This window comes from Arachis stenosperma, chromosome 10, assembly GCF_014773155.1.
Source record: "Arachis stenosperma cultivar V10309 chromosome 10, arast.V10309.gnm1.PFL2, whole genome shotgun sequence".
NCBI lineage: Eukaryota > Viridiplantae > Streptophyta > Magnoliopsida > Fabales > Fabaceae > Arachis > Arachis stenosperma.
This window is the reverse complement of record NC_080386.1, coordinates 33573199-33585114: the sequence shown is the minus strand read 5'-3', so window position 1 is coordinate 33585114 and position 11916 is coordinate 33573199. Positions and strand designations below refer to the sequence as shown.

At 39.8% G+C, this 11916-nt stretch overlaps 1 non-coding gene across 1 annotated transcript; it reads left to right on the top strand.

The window, feature by feature from the left end:
* The first annotated feature begins 1880 nt into the window (after window positions 1-1880).
* LOC130958912 (small nucleolar RNA R71) lies at window positions 1881-1988 on the top strand. Its single transcript, XR_009078013.1, has one exon. It is a non-coding gene; the product is annotated as a small nucleolar RNA R71 (small nucleolar RNA).
* The last annotated feature ends 9928 nt before the right edge of the window (window positions 1989-11916 follow it).

Below are 11916 nucleotides of genomic sequence, written 5' to 3'. Positions count from 1 at the left end.
TATCCTTTTTATTTTCTTTTTATTATTAATATTCGAAACCCATAAAAACTATTTTAATCTGCCCATCTGACAAATACAAGGTGACCATAGCTTGCTTCATACCAACAATCTCTGTGGATTCGACCCTTACTCACGTAAGGTATTACTTGGACGACCCAGTACACTTGCTGGTTAGTTGAACGAGACTGTGAAGTTGATTTTACCCCATGGTATTGAGCACCAAGTTTTTGGAGCCATTACCAAGGAATATTATTCGAGTTGGAAAAGAATGAATCACAATTTTGTCCACCAGCCTCCCAACACCAAACTTAGAGTTTGACTGTGGGGGCTCTGTTTGACTCTGTTTTGAGAGAAGCTCTTCATGTTTCCTCTCCATGGTGACAGAGGGATATCCTTGAGCCTGAAACACAAAGGATTCTTAATTCACTTGAATGATCAATTCTCCTCTGTCAACATCAATCACAGCCTTTGCTGTGGCTAGGAAGGGTCTGCCAAGGATGATGGATTCATCCATGCACTTCCTAGTCTCTAGGACTATGAAATCAGCAGGGATGTAATGGTCTTCAATCTTCACCAGAACATCCTCTACAAGTCCATAAGCTTGTTTTCTTGAGTTGTCTGCCATCTCTAGTGAGATTCTTGCAGGTTGTACTTCAAAGATCCCTAGCTTTTCCATTACAGAGAGAGGCATGAGGTTTACACTTGATCCTAAGTCACACAGAGCCTTCTTGAAGGTCATGGTGCCTATGGTACAAGGTATTGAAAACTTCCCAGGATCTTGTCTCTTTTGAGGTAATCTCTGCCTAGACAAGTCATCCAGTTCTTTGGTGAGCAAAGGAGGTTCGTTTTCCCAAGTCTCATTACCAAATAACTTGTCATTTAGCTTCATGATTGCTCCAAGGTATTTAGCAACTTGCTCTACAGTGACATACTCATCCTCTTCATAGGAAGAATACTCATCAGAGCTCATGAATGGCAGAAGTAAATCCAATGGAATCTCTATGGTCTCAGTGTGAGCCTTAGATTCCCATGGTTCCTCATTAGGGAACTCATTGGAGGTCAGTGGACGTCCATTAAGGTCTTCCTCAGTGGCGTTCACTGCCTCTTCATCCTCTCCAAGTTCGGCCATGTTGATGGCCTTGCACTCTCCTTTTGGATTTTCTTCTGTATTGCTTGGAAGAGTACTAGGAGGGAGTTCAGTAATTTTCTTGCTCAGCTGACCCACTTGTGCCTCCAAGTTTCTAATGGAGGACCTTGTTTCAGTCATGAAACTTTGAGTGGTTTTGATTAGATCAGAGACCATGGTTGCTAAGTCAGAGTGGATCTGCTTAGAATTCTCTGTCTGTTGCTGAGAAGATGATGGAAAAGGCTTGCCATTGCTAAACCTGTTTCTTCCACCATCATTGTTGTTGAAACCTTGTTGAAGTCTCTGTTGATCCTCCCATGAGAAATTTGGATGATTTCTCCATGAAGAATTATAGGTGTTTCCATAGGGTTCTCCCATGTAATTCACCTCTTCCATTGAAGGGTTCTCAGGATCATAAGCTTCTTCTTCAGATGAAGCATCCTTAGTACTGCCTGGTGCATTTTGCATTCCAGACAGACTTTGAGAAATCAAATTGACTTGCTGAGTCAATATTTTGTTCTGAGCCAGTATGGCATTCAGAGTATCAATCTCAAGAACTCCTTTCTTCTGATTTGTCCCATTGTTCACAAGATTCCTTTCAGAAGTGTACATAAATTGCAACCATTTCAATGAGCTCTTGAGCTTCTATAGGCGTCTTCTTCAGATGAAGAGATCCTCCAGCAGAGCTATCCAAAGACATCTTGGACAGTTCAGACAGACCATCATAGAAAATACCTATGATGCTCCATTCAGAAAGCATGTCAGAGGGACATTTTCTGATCAATTGCTTGTATCTTTCCCAAGCTTCATAGAGGGATTCACCTTCCTTCTGTCTGAAGGTTTGCACTTTCACTCTAAGCTTACTCAATTTTTTAGGTGGAAAGAACTTTGCCAAGAAGGCATTGACTAGCTTTTCCCAAGAGTTCAGGCTTTCTTTAGGTTGTGAGTCCAACCATATCCTAGCTCTGTCTCTTACAGCAAAAGGGAATAGCATAAGTCTGTAGACCTCAGGGTCAACCCCATTAGTCTTGACAGTGTCACAGATTTGCAAGAACTCAGCTAAAAACTTATGAGGATCTTCCAATGGAAGTCCATGGAACTTGCAATTCTGTTGCATTAGAGAAACTAATTGAGGCTTAAGCTCAAAGTTGTTTGCTCCAATGGCAGGGATAGAGATGCTTCTCCCGTAGAAGTTGGGAGTAGGTGCAGTAAAATCACCCAACACCTTCCTTGCATTGTTGGCATTGTTGTTGTTTTCGGCTGCCATGGGTTCTTCTTCTTTGAAGATTTCTGTTAGGTCCTCTACAGAGAGTTGTGCTTTAGCTTCTCTTAGCTTTCGCTTCAAGGTCCTTTCAGGTTCAGTGTCAGCCTCAACAAGAATGCTTTTGTCTTTGCTCCTGCTCATATGAAAGAGAAGAGAACAAGAAAACGTGGAATCCTCTATGTCACAGTATAGAGATTCCTTAAGGTGTCAGAGGAACAGAAAAATAGAAGAAAGAGGTAGAAGAATTCGAACTTAGTGAGATAGAGTTCGAATTGTGCATTGAGAAGGAGTGTTACTCCATAAATAGAAGGATGTGAGAAGAGGGGAAGAAATTTTCGAAAACAAAGTAAAAGATTTTAAAAACATTTTGAAAAAAAGTAATTGATTTTCGAAAACTAAAAGTAGAAAAGAAATCAAGTGATTTTTGAAAAAGATTTTGAAATTAGAAATAAAAAAGATATGATTGAAAACTATTTTGAAAAAGATATGATTTGAAAAACAATTTTAAAAAGATTTGATTTTAAAAATTAATGACTTGGCTAACAAGAAAAGATATGATTCAAACATTAAACCTTTCTCAACAGAAAAGGCAACATACTTGAAATGTTCAATCAAATCATTAATTGTTAGCAAGTATCTTTAAAAAAAGAAAGAAATTGATTTTGAAAAAGATTTGATTGAAAAGATATGATTTGAAAAAGATTTGATTTTGAAAAATTTTTGAAAACCTGAAAAAAATTTGAATTAAAAACAGAATCTTCCCTCTTGTGCCATCCTGGCGTTAAACGCCTAGAATGGTATCCATTCTGGTGTTTAACGCCCAAAATGCCTTTTGGGCGTTAAACGCCCAGCCAGGCACCCTGGCTGGCGTTTAAACGCCAGTTTTTCCTTCTTCAATGGGCGTTTTGAACGCCCAGTGATGAATGGATTTTTGACGGTTTAGAATTTCACTAATGAAATCTCGTTGTAAAGTATAGTTTCTAAACCAAACAATAATCCTTTCATACAAAAAGTTGTTTGTCACTAGTACAAACCCCTAAAATTTATAAACCGAAGTATTTAAACCTCGGGTCGTTCTCCCTAGGATTTACAATAAAGTGTCTTATTATTGGTTGTGAATTATTTCGGGGTTTTGGATAAGAAGCATGAAAAGTAAATGGTAATGAAAATAAACTAACAACTAACAAAGCTCTTGGCAAGATGTGAGAACTAGAAATCCTATCCTAGTTATCTTTCTCAATTGTGATGAGAATTGTTCATTACTACCACTTAGTTAACCTCTAACCATGGAGGAAAGTCAAGTGGATGAATCAATTTGATTCCTCAAGTCCTAATCAACTCCTAAAGGAATGACTAGCTTTAGAGGCATTCAAATCAATTAGCAACTTCTAATTATCAATCAACAAAAAGAATTAGATAACTCAAGAGTCACTAATTACTCTACCTAGGCCAAGAGGAACAAAACCTACACTAAAATCCAACCAAGCATTTTATCAAATACTTGGAAGGCATAAAAGGAAAACATAGTAAATCACAACAAGAAAGAAGTCTAGCAACAATTATTGGAAGAAATTAACAACAACAATCAAAAGAAACACATTTATTATGAATTACCTTTACTGAATTGAAAGAGAGTAAAAGGAACAATACTAAATCTATAACAAAATACAAGAACAACATAAGAGAGATTATAACAAAAGAATGGAAGAAGAATGAATGTAACTACAAGGAATTGAGGTGTAGAAGTAGAAGAAAATGAATCTAAATCTAGATCTAAGAACTAAACCTAATCCTAATTCTAGAGAGAAGTGAGAGCTTCTCTCTCTAAAACTCTAAAACTAATCCTAAACTAATGGTAACTAACATGATGATATGATGATTGTGATGCCTTCCCCTTAATCCTTCATCCTTCTATTCCTTTCCCTTAGCAATTGGCGCCAAAAATGGGTGCAGAAACCCTCTCAAATCGCCAGGCACGTGTTGCCTTAATGAGGTCATGTGCAGTCATCGACGCGTGCGCGCACGGTACGCGTCCGCGTCCCTGGCATGTTTCGCAATGTGCGCGTGAGCGCCTTGTGCGCGTGCGCGTGCATGGCCTAGATCAATTCTTTGGCTTTTTGTGCTTCTCTCCACTTGCATGCTTTCTTCCTTGCTCCCTTGATCCATGCCTTACCTATTTCATCCTGGAATTACTAGCAAACACATCAAGGCATCTTATGGAATCAAAGAAGAACTAGAATTCATCAAAATAAGGCTTAAAAAGCATGTTTTTACACTTAAGCACAAATACGGGAGAGATTACAAAACCACGCCAATTCATAGGTTAAATGCGAGAAAAGGTCATCAAAATACCCTAAATTCAATACAAGATAAACCATCAAATTGGGGTTTATCAACCTCCCCACACTTAAACCTTAGCATGTCCTCATGCTAAAATAAGAAGGAACTAAGGGTTATGACATTTATTGAATGCAACTAAACTATGTGAATCCTATCTAAATGCAATTATCTAAGCAAATAGAAATGCTTAGTTCAAACAAATCAATTCCCAAGAGAGCATGTGTAAGCACAAGAGCTAGGCAATGGGAACTAAGTCCAAACCACAATTGTATTGAATTATCGGAAAGAGTTCAAACTTGCAAGAATATAGATAATATGGGTGAACACATGTGATTGAACTTTTGAACCCTCACCGGATGTGTATCCGCTCTATTCACTCGAGTGTTTAAGGGTCAATCCGCTCAATTCTCTTCTAGTCATGTTTTCCAAAATTTGATTTCCTTCTAACAATCTACACTTATTTAATGCATGCATACATTCATCATGAGGTCTTTCATTTAGGTTGTAATGGGGCTAGGGTCAAGGTAGGATCATTTATGGTTAAGTGGACTAGGATTGAATCTTTGATTAGCATAGACCTTCCCACCTAACCTATATAATGACCTATACAATTAAATACTAATCTAACCACCCATTCTTCACTTTTTCACATATTCATGCATTTTCTTTTTTTTAATTCATTACACTTATGCATTGACTCTTATTGAGCTTCACTTTGGGGCATTTTGTCCCCTTTATTGCTTTTCTTTCTTTCTTTCTTTTCTCTTTTTTTTTCTTTTTCACGTTTATTTCTTTTTCTTTTCATTTTTTTTCAAACTATACACAAGAACATCAATGCATAAGGTTTTACAATTGATCAATACATGAGTATGTTCCCAATTTCTAAACATGAACGTGTACTACCCTTTTTATCCCATCCAATGTTCCCAAGCCTCACCAACTTTGAATAATAAAACACTCTCACTAGCCTAGGCTAATCAAAGATCCAAACAAGGACTTTTCATTGTTTTCTGCCTTAGGCTTGTAATGTGCTAAAATGGGAATAACTTGGTTAATCATAGGCTCAACTTGGCTAACAAAGGAATATAAAAGGGTTGGCCATTTGGATAAGTGAGCTAATGAAGTGATGGCCTCAATCATATAAATGCATAAATACAAGAAATAAATGGACATATAGAATCAAGCAAATCAAGGATCATAATCATAGAAAGAGAACAATTTCACACAAGAATGGAAGATAAATGGTCATAAAATGTAACCACATCAATAGGCTCAAGTCTCACAAGCTTGTGTTCTCAATTCAATACATGCTTCATCAAGTATGAAATTCAAGCAAGTTTCACTAAAAAAATTTTCTTTCAATCAATTGGGTTAATGCCCTACAATTAAACTTCTTGAAAGATCTCAATGTTTGACTAAGCATCGATGTGATTGAAAAATCCAAAAATTTCCTTAGTTCACCCTTTCCTTTTTCACTTAAATCCAATTTCTTATGCAAAAAGGGTGACTAAGTATTTGCAATTCAAAGTATGATTTTTAATCACAACCACAGACTAAAGGGAAGATAATCAAAAGTGCATAAAGAAAAATCCAACTAAAAGTATGAAATCTAAAAATATCCAAAATATCCAAAAGCATCAAAATAAACAATAAAAGTATCCAAAGTAAACTAAAGATCTAAAATCCAAAATAAGCAATAAAAGTATCCAAAGTAAACTAAAGATGCATCAAAATATATACAAAAGATATGCAAAATAAAATAACTAGGATGGTAGCCGAAAAGTTCACCGGTTCCCAAATAATGCTACCGGTGCCCTCCCCACACTTAAGATGAAGCATCGTCCTCGATGCTAAACCGGAGGATCAATGGGGGGTACAACGATAGGCTCTGGCTCAGGCTGAGGCTATGGGACCGGCTCCTCATGAGTCTGTGGTAGCTCAGTAGTGTCAAGGGCAACTGGTGGGGCATCCTGCTAAATCGGTGCCTCCGCATCCTCCCCCTGATGATCCTGCTCATCGGAGGCTGGAGAATCGGGAAGCGGAGGTAACTCAGCACCCAGGGAAATAAGTGTCTGGTCCATCCGATCCAACCGGCGTCTGACATGAAGTCTCTCTCGCTCTAGGAATTGGAATAGACGTTGGACCAGAAGATAAGTAGGCTCAGGAGCTGTAGGAGGAGCTGTAGATGAAGATGGAGCTGCTGTAGTAGAAGAGGATGGGGCTGCTGTGGGAGCTGATGGTGAAGGTGTCCCCACTACTGCTCTGGCCCTAGAACGGCGTCTAGCAGGGGGCCTCTCGTGCACCTAACCACCCCAGGGAATAGTAACCTCCCTGTCATCTGCATCAGGGGGTGGTGGTCGCACGTCATCATCTAGCCAGGGTACCTCAGATAGGGCCGCCATACTCGTGACCAAGGTAGGAAATGGAAGTAGGCCACGAATATGTGCCCGCCACATGCACCGTCGGATAAGTCGGGGAAAAGAGACGTCCTTCCCCTCCATGACACACCCGATCAGTAGAAGCATCTCCATGGGGATCTCCGAGAAGTGAGTAGTAGGCAAGACATAGTGGGCAAAGATCATCTGCCACGTCTTGGCCTCTCTGGTCAAGTGAGCAAATAACATCCCCTTAGGCTTGGTGTTCGTCGCATCCATGACCCAACTAGCATCTGGTAACCCAATCACGCGCCTGAGCGCCTCATAATCAAAGGTCATGGTATGGATAGCCATCTCTGCCTGCTGATGGGCACATATGTCATCCGGAATATGCCGGCACTATAGTGCCTCCCCAATGGTAGTCTCAGTGATCATAATCTCTCTACCCCGCACCTGAACCGAATCCAGAGTCGGACGGAAGAAGTTGCAGTAGAATTCCTTCACCCAAGAAATGTTGATATCTCCCAAGTCTCTATCAACAAAGTTGATACCCAACTCAAGGATCCGACCAGTAATGGACCGTCTCACATCATTAGGTAGGAGCAATTTCTTCTCAGTATTCAGCTTTGTTGTTCGATATCTGGAAAATCGAAGCTCACAATAGATATTGGGAAAGTTAATCGGGTCGGTAGAAGGTAACTGCTGATTTACTTTTTCTTCGTCATTCAGTGGATTCTTAGCATAATGTTTGTAGATGGAGGGAATGGAGGGGGTAGAGTGTTTTCTTTTCTTGGAGGCATTGGCTATGGCTTTTTCTTTATCCGACATCCTGAAAAATATGATAGAATATATAAAACACTTAGCATGTAACAAAGAAGGCATGTTCAGGATATCAATTGGCTAATAAACAATCATGATGTTGAAATAAACTTGAAAAGAATTGGTGAATAATTAGGCATAAGTGAACAAGTAAGTAAGAATGCAATGTTCACTAAGGTCAACAGATCTTATTCAATAAGCATAAAATCATCATACTTTAGAAAAATTGGTTAAGGGCGGTTAATCGTGAGTAGAAGTTAAATGGTTAAAGAAATTAGTGAGTTAGAAAAGTGGATTAGTAGTATGATGACATTTAGGCTCAATGAAAAGATAGGCTGCAGTTCATGTTCACAATGCATAATGCAAATCCGGGAAGTCAAAAAGGAAACAGAGATTTGCCCAAAAATTGAAATAAAGACCAGAAAAAAAAAACTAATTTTCTTGAAATTTGGGCAGCACTCCGGCTTAAAATCGGACGTTCTCGGAAAGCAAAAAGCACAAATAGCAAGAAGGCAACACCAAATAATCACAGCAGCAGTGAAATAGTATGCATGCAACACAATATGCACAAAATAGTACCCCAAAAAGCAGCATATACACCCAAGAAAATAGACAGCAAATAGGCACATACGGAGCACTTATCAGGCCTAGAATCCTCTATCCAACCCTAGCTACCTAACAGCAGATATTTCTATCTATCCTAACATGCAACATTCGAATCTAAACTAACTAACAAACAACTAACAGTAAGTAACAGAAATGAAAAAAATTAAAAACAAGCAGAGTTGGAGCAAGAACCTGGGAGCAGAGGGGAACTAAGAATGGAAAGGAAATTGGGGAGTAGGGCAACAGAATCAGAAATCGCGCCGCCGTCAACGGTGGCGGTTATGGCAGAAGAGCAGCGGCGAGGGTTGCTGCGGCGGCCGAGATGAAATGGATGGGTGAGAGGGAGAGAGAAGGTTGGGTGGTGATGAGGGAGGGAGAGTCGCCGGCGGTGATGATGGTGTGGCAGCGGAGATGGTGGCGCGTGATGACAAGTCATCATATACCCATTTTTCAAGCTAATTTCACTTGTTTTGTTAGCATTTATGCACTTTCTTGCATCCTAAGTAAGTGATTTGGAGTGAAAATGCATAAACTCTTTAAATCAAGCAACCACCATGAAATTAATGTTAATCCATGAGGTTTAAGCTAATTTTAATTGAATTTTAATTGATTTATAAGCCTCTTGAATTTAGTGATACTTTGAGTGGTTGTTTGGTTTATTATAGGTGAAGAAAAGAAAAGAAAAGGAAAAGCGTGGCATAAAAAGTGTAGCCCAAGAAAAGGAAAGCGTGGCCAAAGAGGAGAGAAGCGTGCCGCATTACAATGGGGGAAGCAACATTGCCCTCCACAAGGGCAGAATGCCCTCTAGGAGAGCAACATTAAGTGACCAAACAATGAAGGCAACTCTGCCTTGCCCACTACAAGGGCAGAGCACAAAATGGTGCCTTGGGACCAAGAGAAAGCAAACTCTGCCCTGCCCTTGTGGAGAGCAGAATCGGGCTCCATAAGGAAGAAAATCAAAGAGAAAAGGTCACCCATGCATACCACAAGGTTCGAACAAGGAACCATGAGGAAGCCAAGCTCTAAGACCCATTGCCGTGCCAAGAAATCAAGAAAATTAATGAAGCGTGTGTATTCGCCCAGGTTCGAACACGGGCGTGCAATATGGTAACTCTGCCCTGCCCTTGGCGCGGGCAGGGCAGCAATTGGACTGGCGCACCACACAAAAATTTCTGGCGCACCAACTTTGCTTCCTGGCGCACCAAACTATCGTCCTGGCAAGCATCTGACGCGCGCGTTCCTCCCCTGGCGCACCAAAGCCTTCCTGCCCTGCCCTTGGCGCGGGCAGGGCAGCTTCTCAAGCACCACGCCGTGCCAGACGCGCACCACGCAGCACCAACTTGCACCAAGGCCGCACCAAGCTTGTGCACCATACATCAATTTTCTGCCCTGCCCTCCACAAGGGCAGGGCAGCCTCCTGGGAGTGACTTTTTGGGCCAGAATTCAAATTAAAAATTCATTTGAATTCATTTCTTCACCAATTCAAAAGCCCATCCAAATCCCATTATCCAAGAATAGAAAGTGTATAAATAGGAGTTAGTTTGATGTAATTAGGACTTTTTAGCTACCTTTACTTTGAGCTTTGAATTTTTACTTTTATTTGGAGCTTCACTTTCTTTGAGTTTTCTGGAGAGAATTGACCGAGCACTAAGAGGATCAAGGGAGAATTGACTGATCTCCTTCCTCATTTCCCTTGGGCAATTCTACTCTTCTGTTTTTTGAGTTTTGGGTGTGTGAAATTGGGGAAATTCTGTCCCAATTCCCATTCAAACTCTTCTCAAATTGTTTTCTGCATAATTCAGTTTCAATTCTGTTCTTCTATTGCTTCTTCTTTAATTTTCTGTTAATTGCTTAGATAATTCAGATCTGGGAAGGAAATTGGGTTTTAGGCTCTGCTACCTAAGCCCTTGGGATCCTGAGATCACAATTCATTTTGGGTTCTTCTGTGAACCTTTACTGCATTTTATTTCCTTTCTGTTTGAATGCTCTTTGCTTCTGATTCAAATTCTGCTCAATCAATTGCTGCAATTTACTTCTTCTTTGTTTAGATCTTGCAATCCCATTCCTCAATTCCTTTTTATAATCGAGCCATTTATCTTTCTTGCCATTTAAGTTACTGAAATTTAAGTTTCTTGCACTTTAAGTTTCAGTCATTTACTTTCTTGTTCTTTAAGTTTCTGCAATTTTACTTTCCTGTTCTTTATTTTACTGCACTTCTCCCTTCACTCTTTACATTTACTGTCATTTAATTCTTGTTAAACACAAATCACTCAACCAAAACTTGATTTGCTTGACTAAATCACCCACTAAACTAAAATTGCTCAATCCTTCAATCCCTGTGGGATCGACCTCACTCATGTGAGTTATTATTACTTGATGCGACCCGGTACACTTGCCGGTGAGTTTTGTGTTGGATCGTTTTCCACACATTAAGTTTTTGGCGCCGTTGCCGGGGATTGAAATAGATTGACAATGATTAAGTGAAGTGGAGGTCTAGATTAAGCACTTTTTCTTTTCTGTTATTCTAATTCTTACTAACACACTAACTGTTTGAATTTTTGCTTAAACTAACTAAAACTTCATTCTAAGCTACAGATTGAAGTTCCATTGTATTTCTGGGTTTGTGTGTTTATTGTTGTGTGTTTGTATGTCAGGTATAGGAAGATCTTCTCCTATCATCTCTGAAATTGATCAAAGGACTCTTCGGAGAATAAGAAGAGCTGAAAGAGGGAAGAATATTGTGGGAGAAGAAGAATCTGAGGAGGAATTCCAAGACATGGAAGGAGATACCAATCAACCTGAAGGAGGAGCCAATAATAATCAACATCAGAGAAGAGTCTTGGCTTCATACACATTTGCAAATGCTAGGCATTGTGGGAGTAGCATTCTTCCTCCCAATGTCAATGCAAACAACTTTGAACTCAAGCCACAACTCATAACTCTGGTTCAAAACAATTGTTCTTTTGGAGGAGGGCCTTTGGAGGATCCAAATCAACATTTGTCCACCTTCTTGAGAATCTGTGATACAGTGAAAACAAATGGTGTACCTCCTGATAGTTACAAGTTGCTACTCTTCCCATTCTCTCTCAGAGATAAAGCCACTCAATGGCTAGAGACCTTTCCAAAAGAAAGCATCAACACTTGGGATGACTTGGTGAGCAAGTTTCTTGCCAAATTCTACCCCCCTCAAAGAGTCCTAAGGTTGAAGACAGAGGTTCAAACATTCACTCAATTGGAGGCCGAGAACTTATACGAAGCATGGGAAAGATATAAGGCTCTATTGAGGAAATGTCCCCCAGAAATGTTTACTGAATGGGATAAGTTGCAAAACTTCTATGAAGGACTCACTCTTAAAGCTCAAGAAGCTCTTGATCATTCTGCAGGAG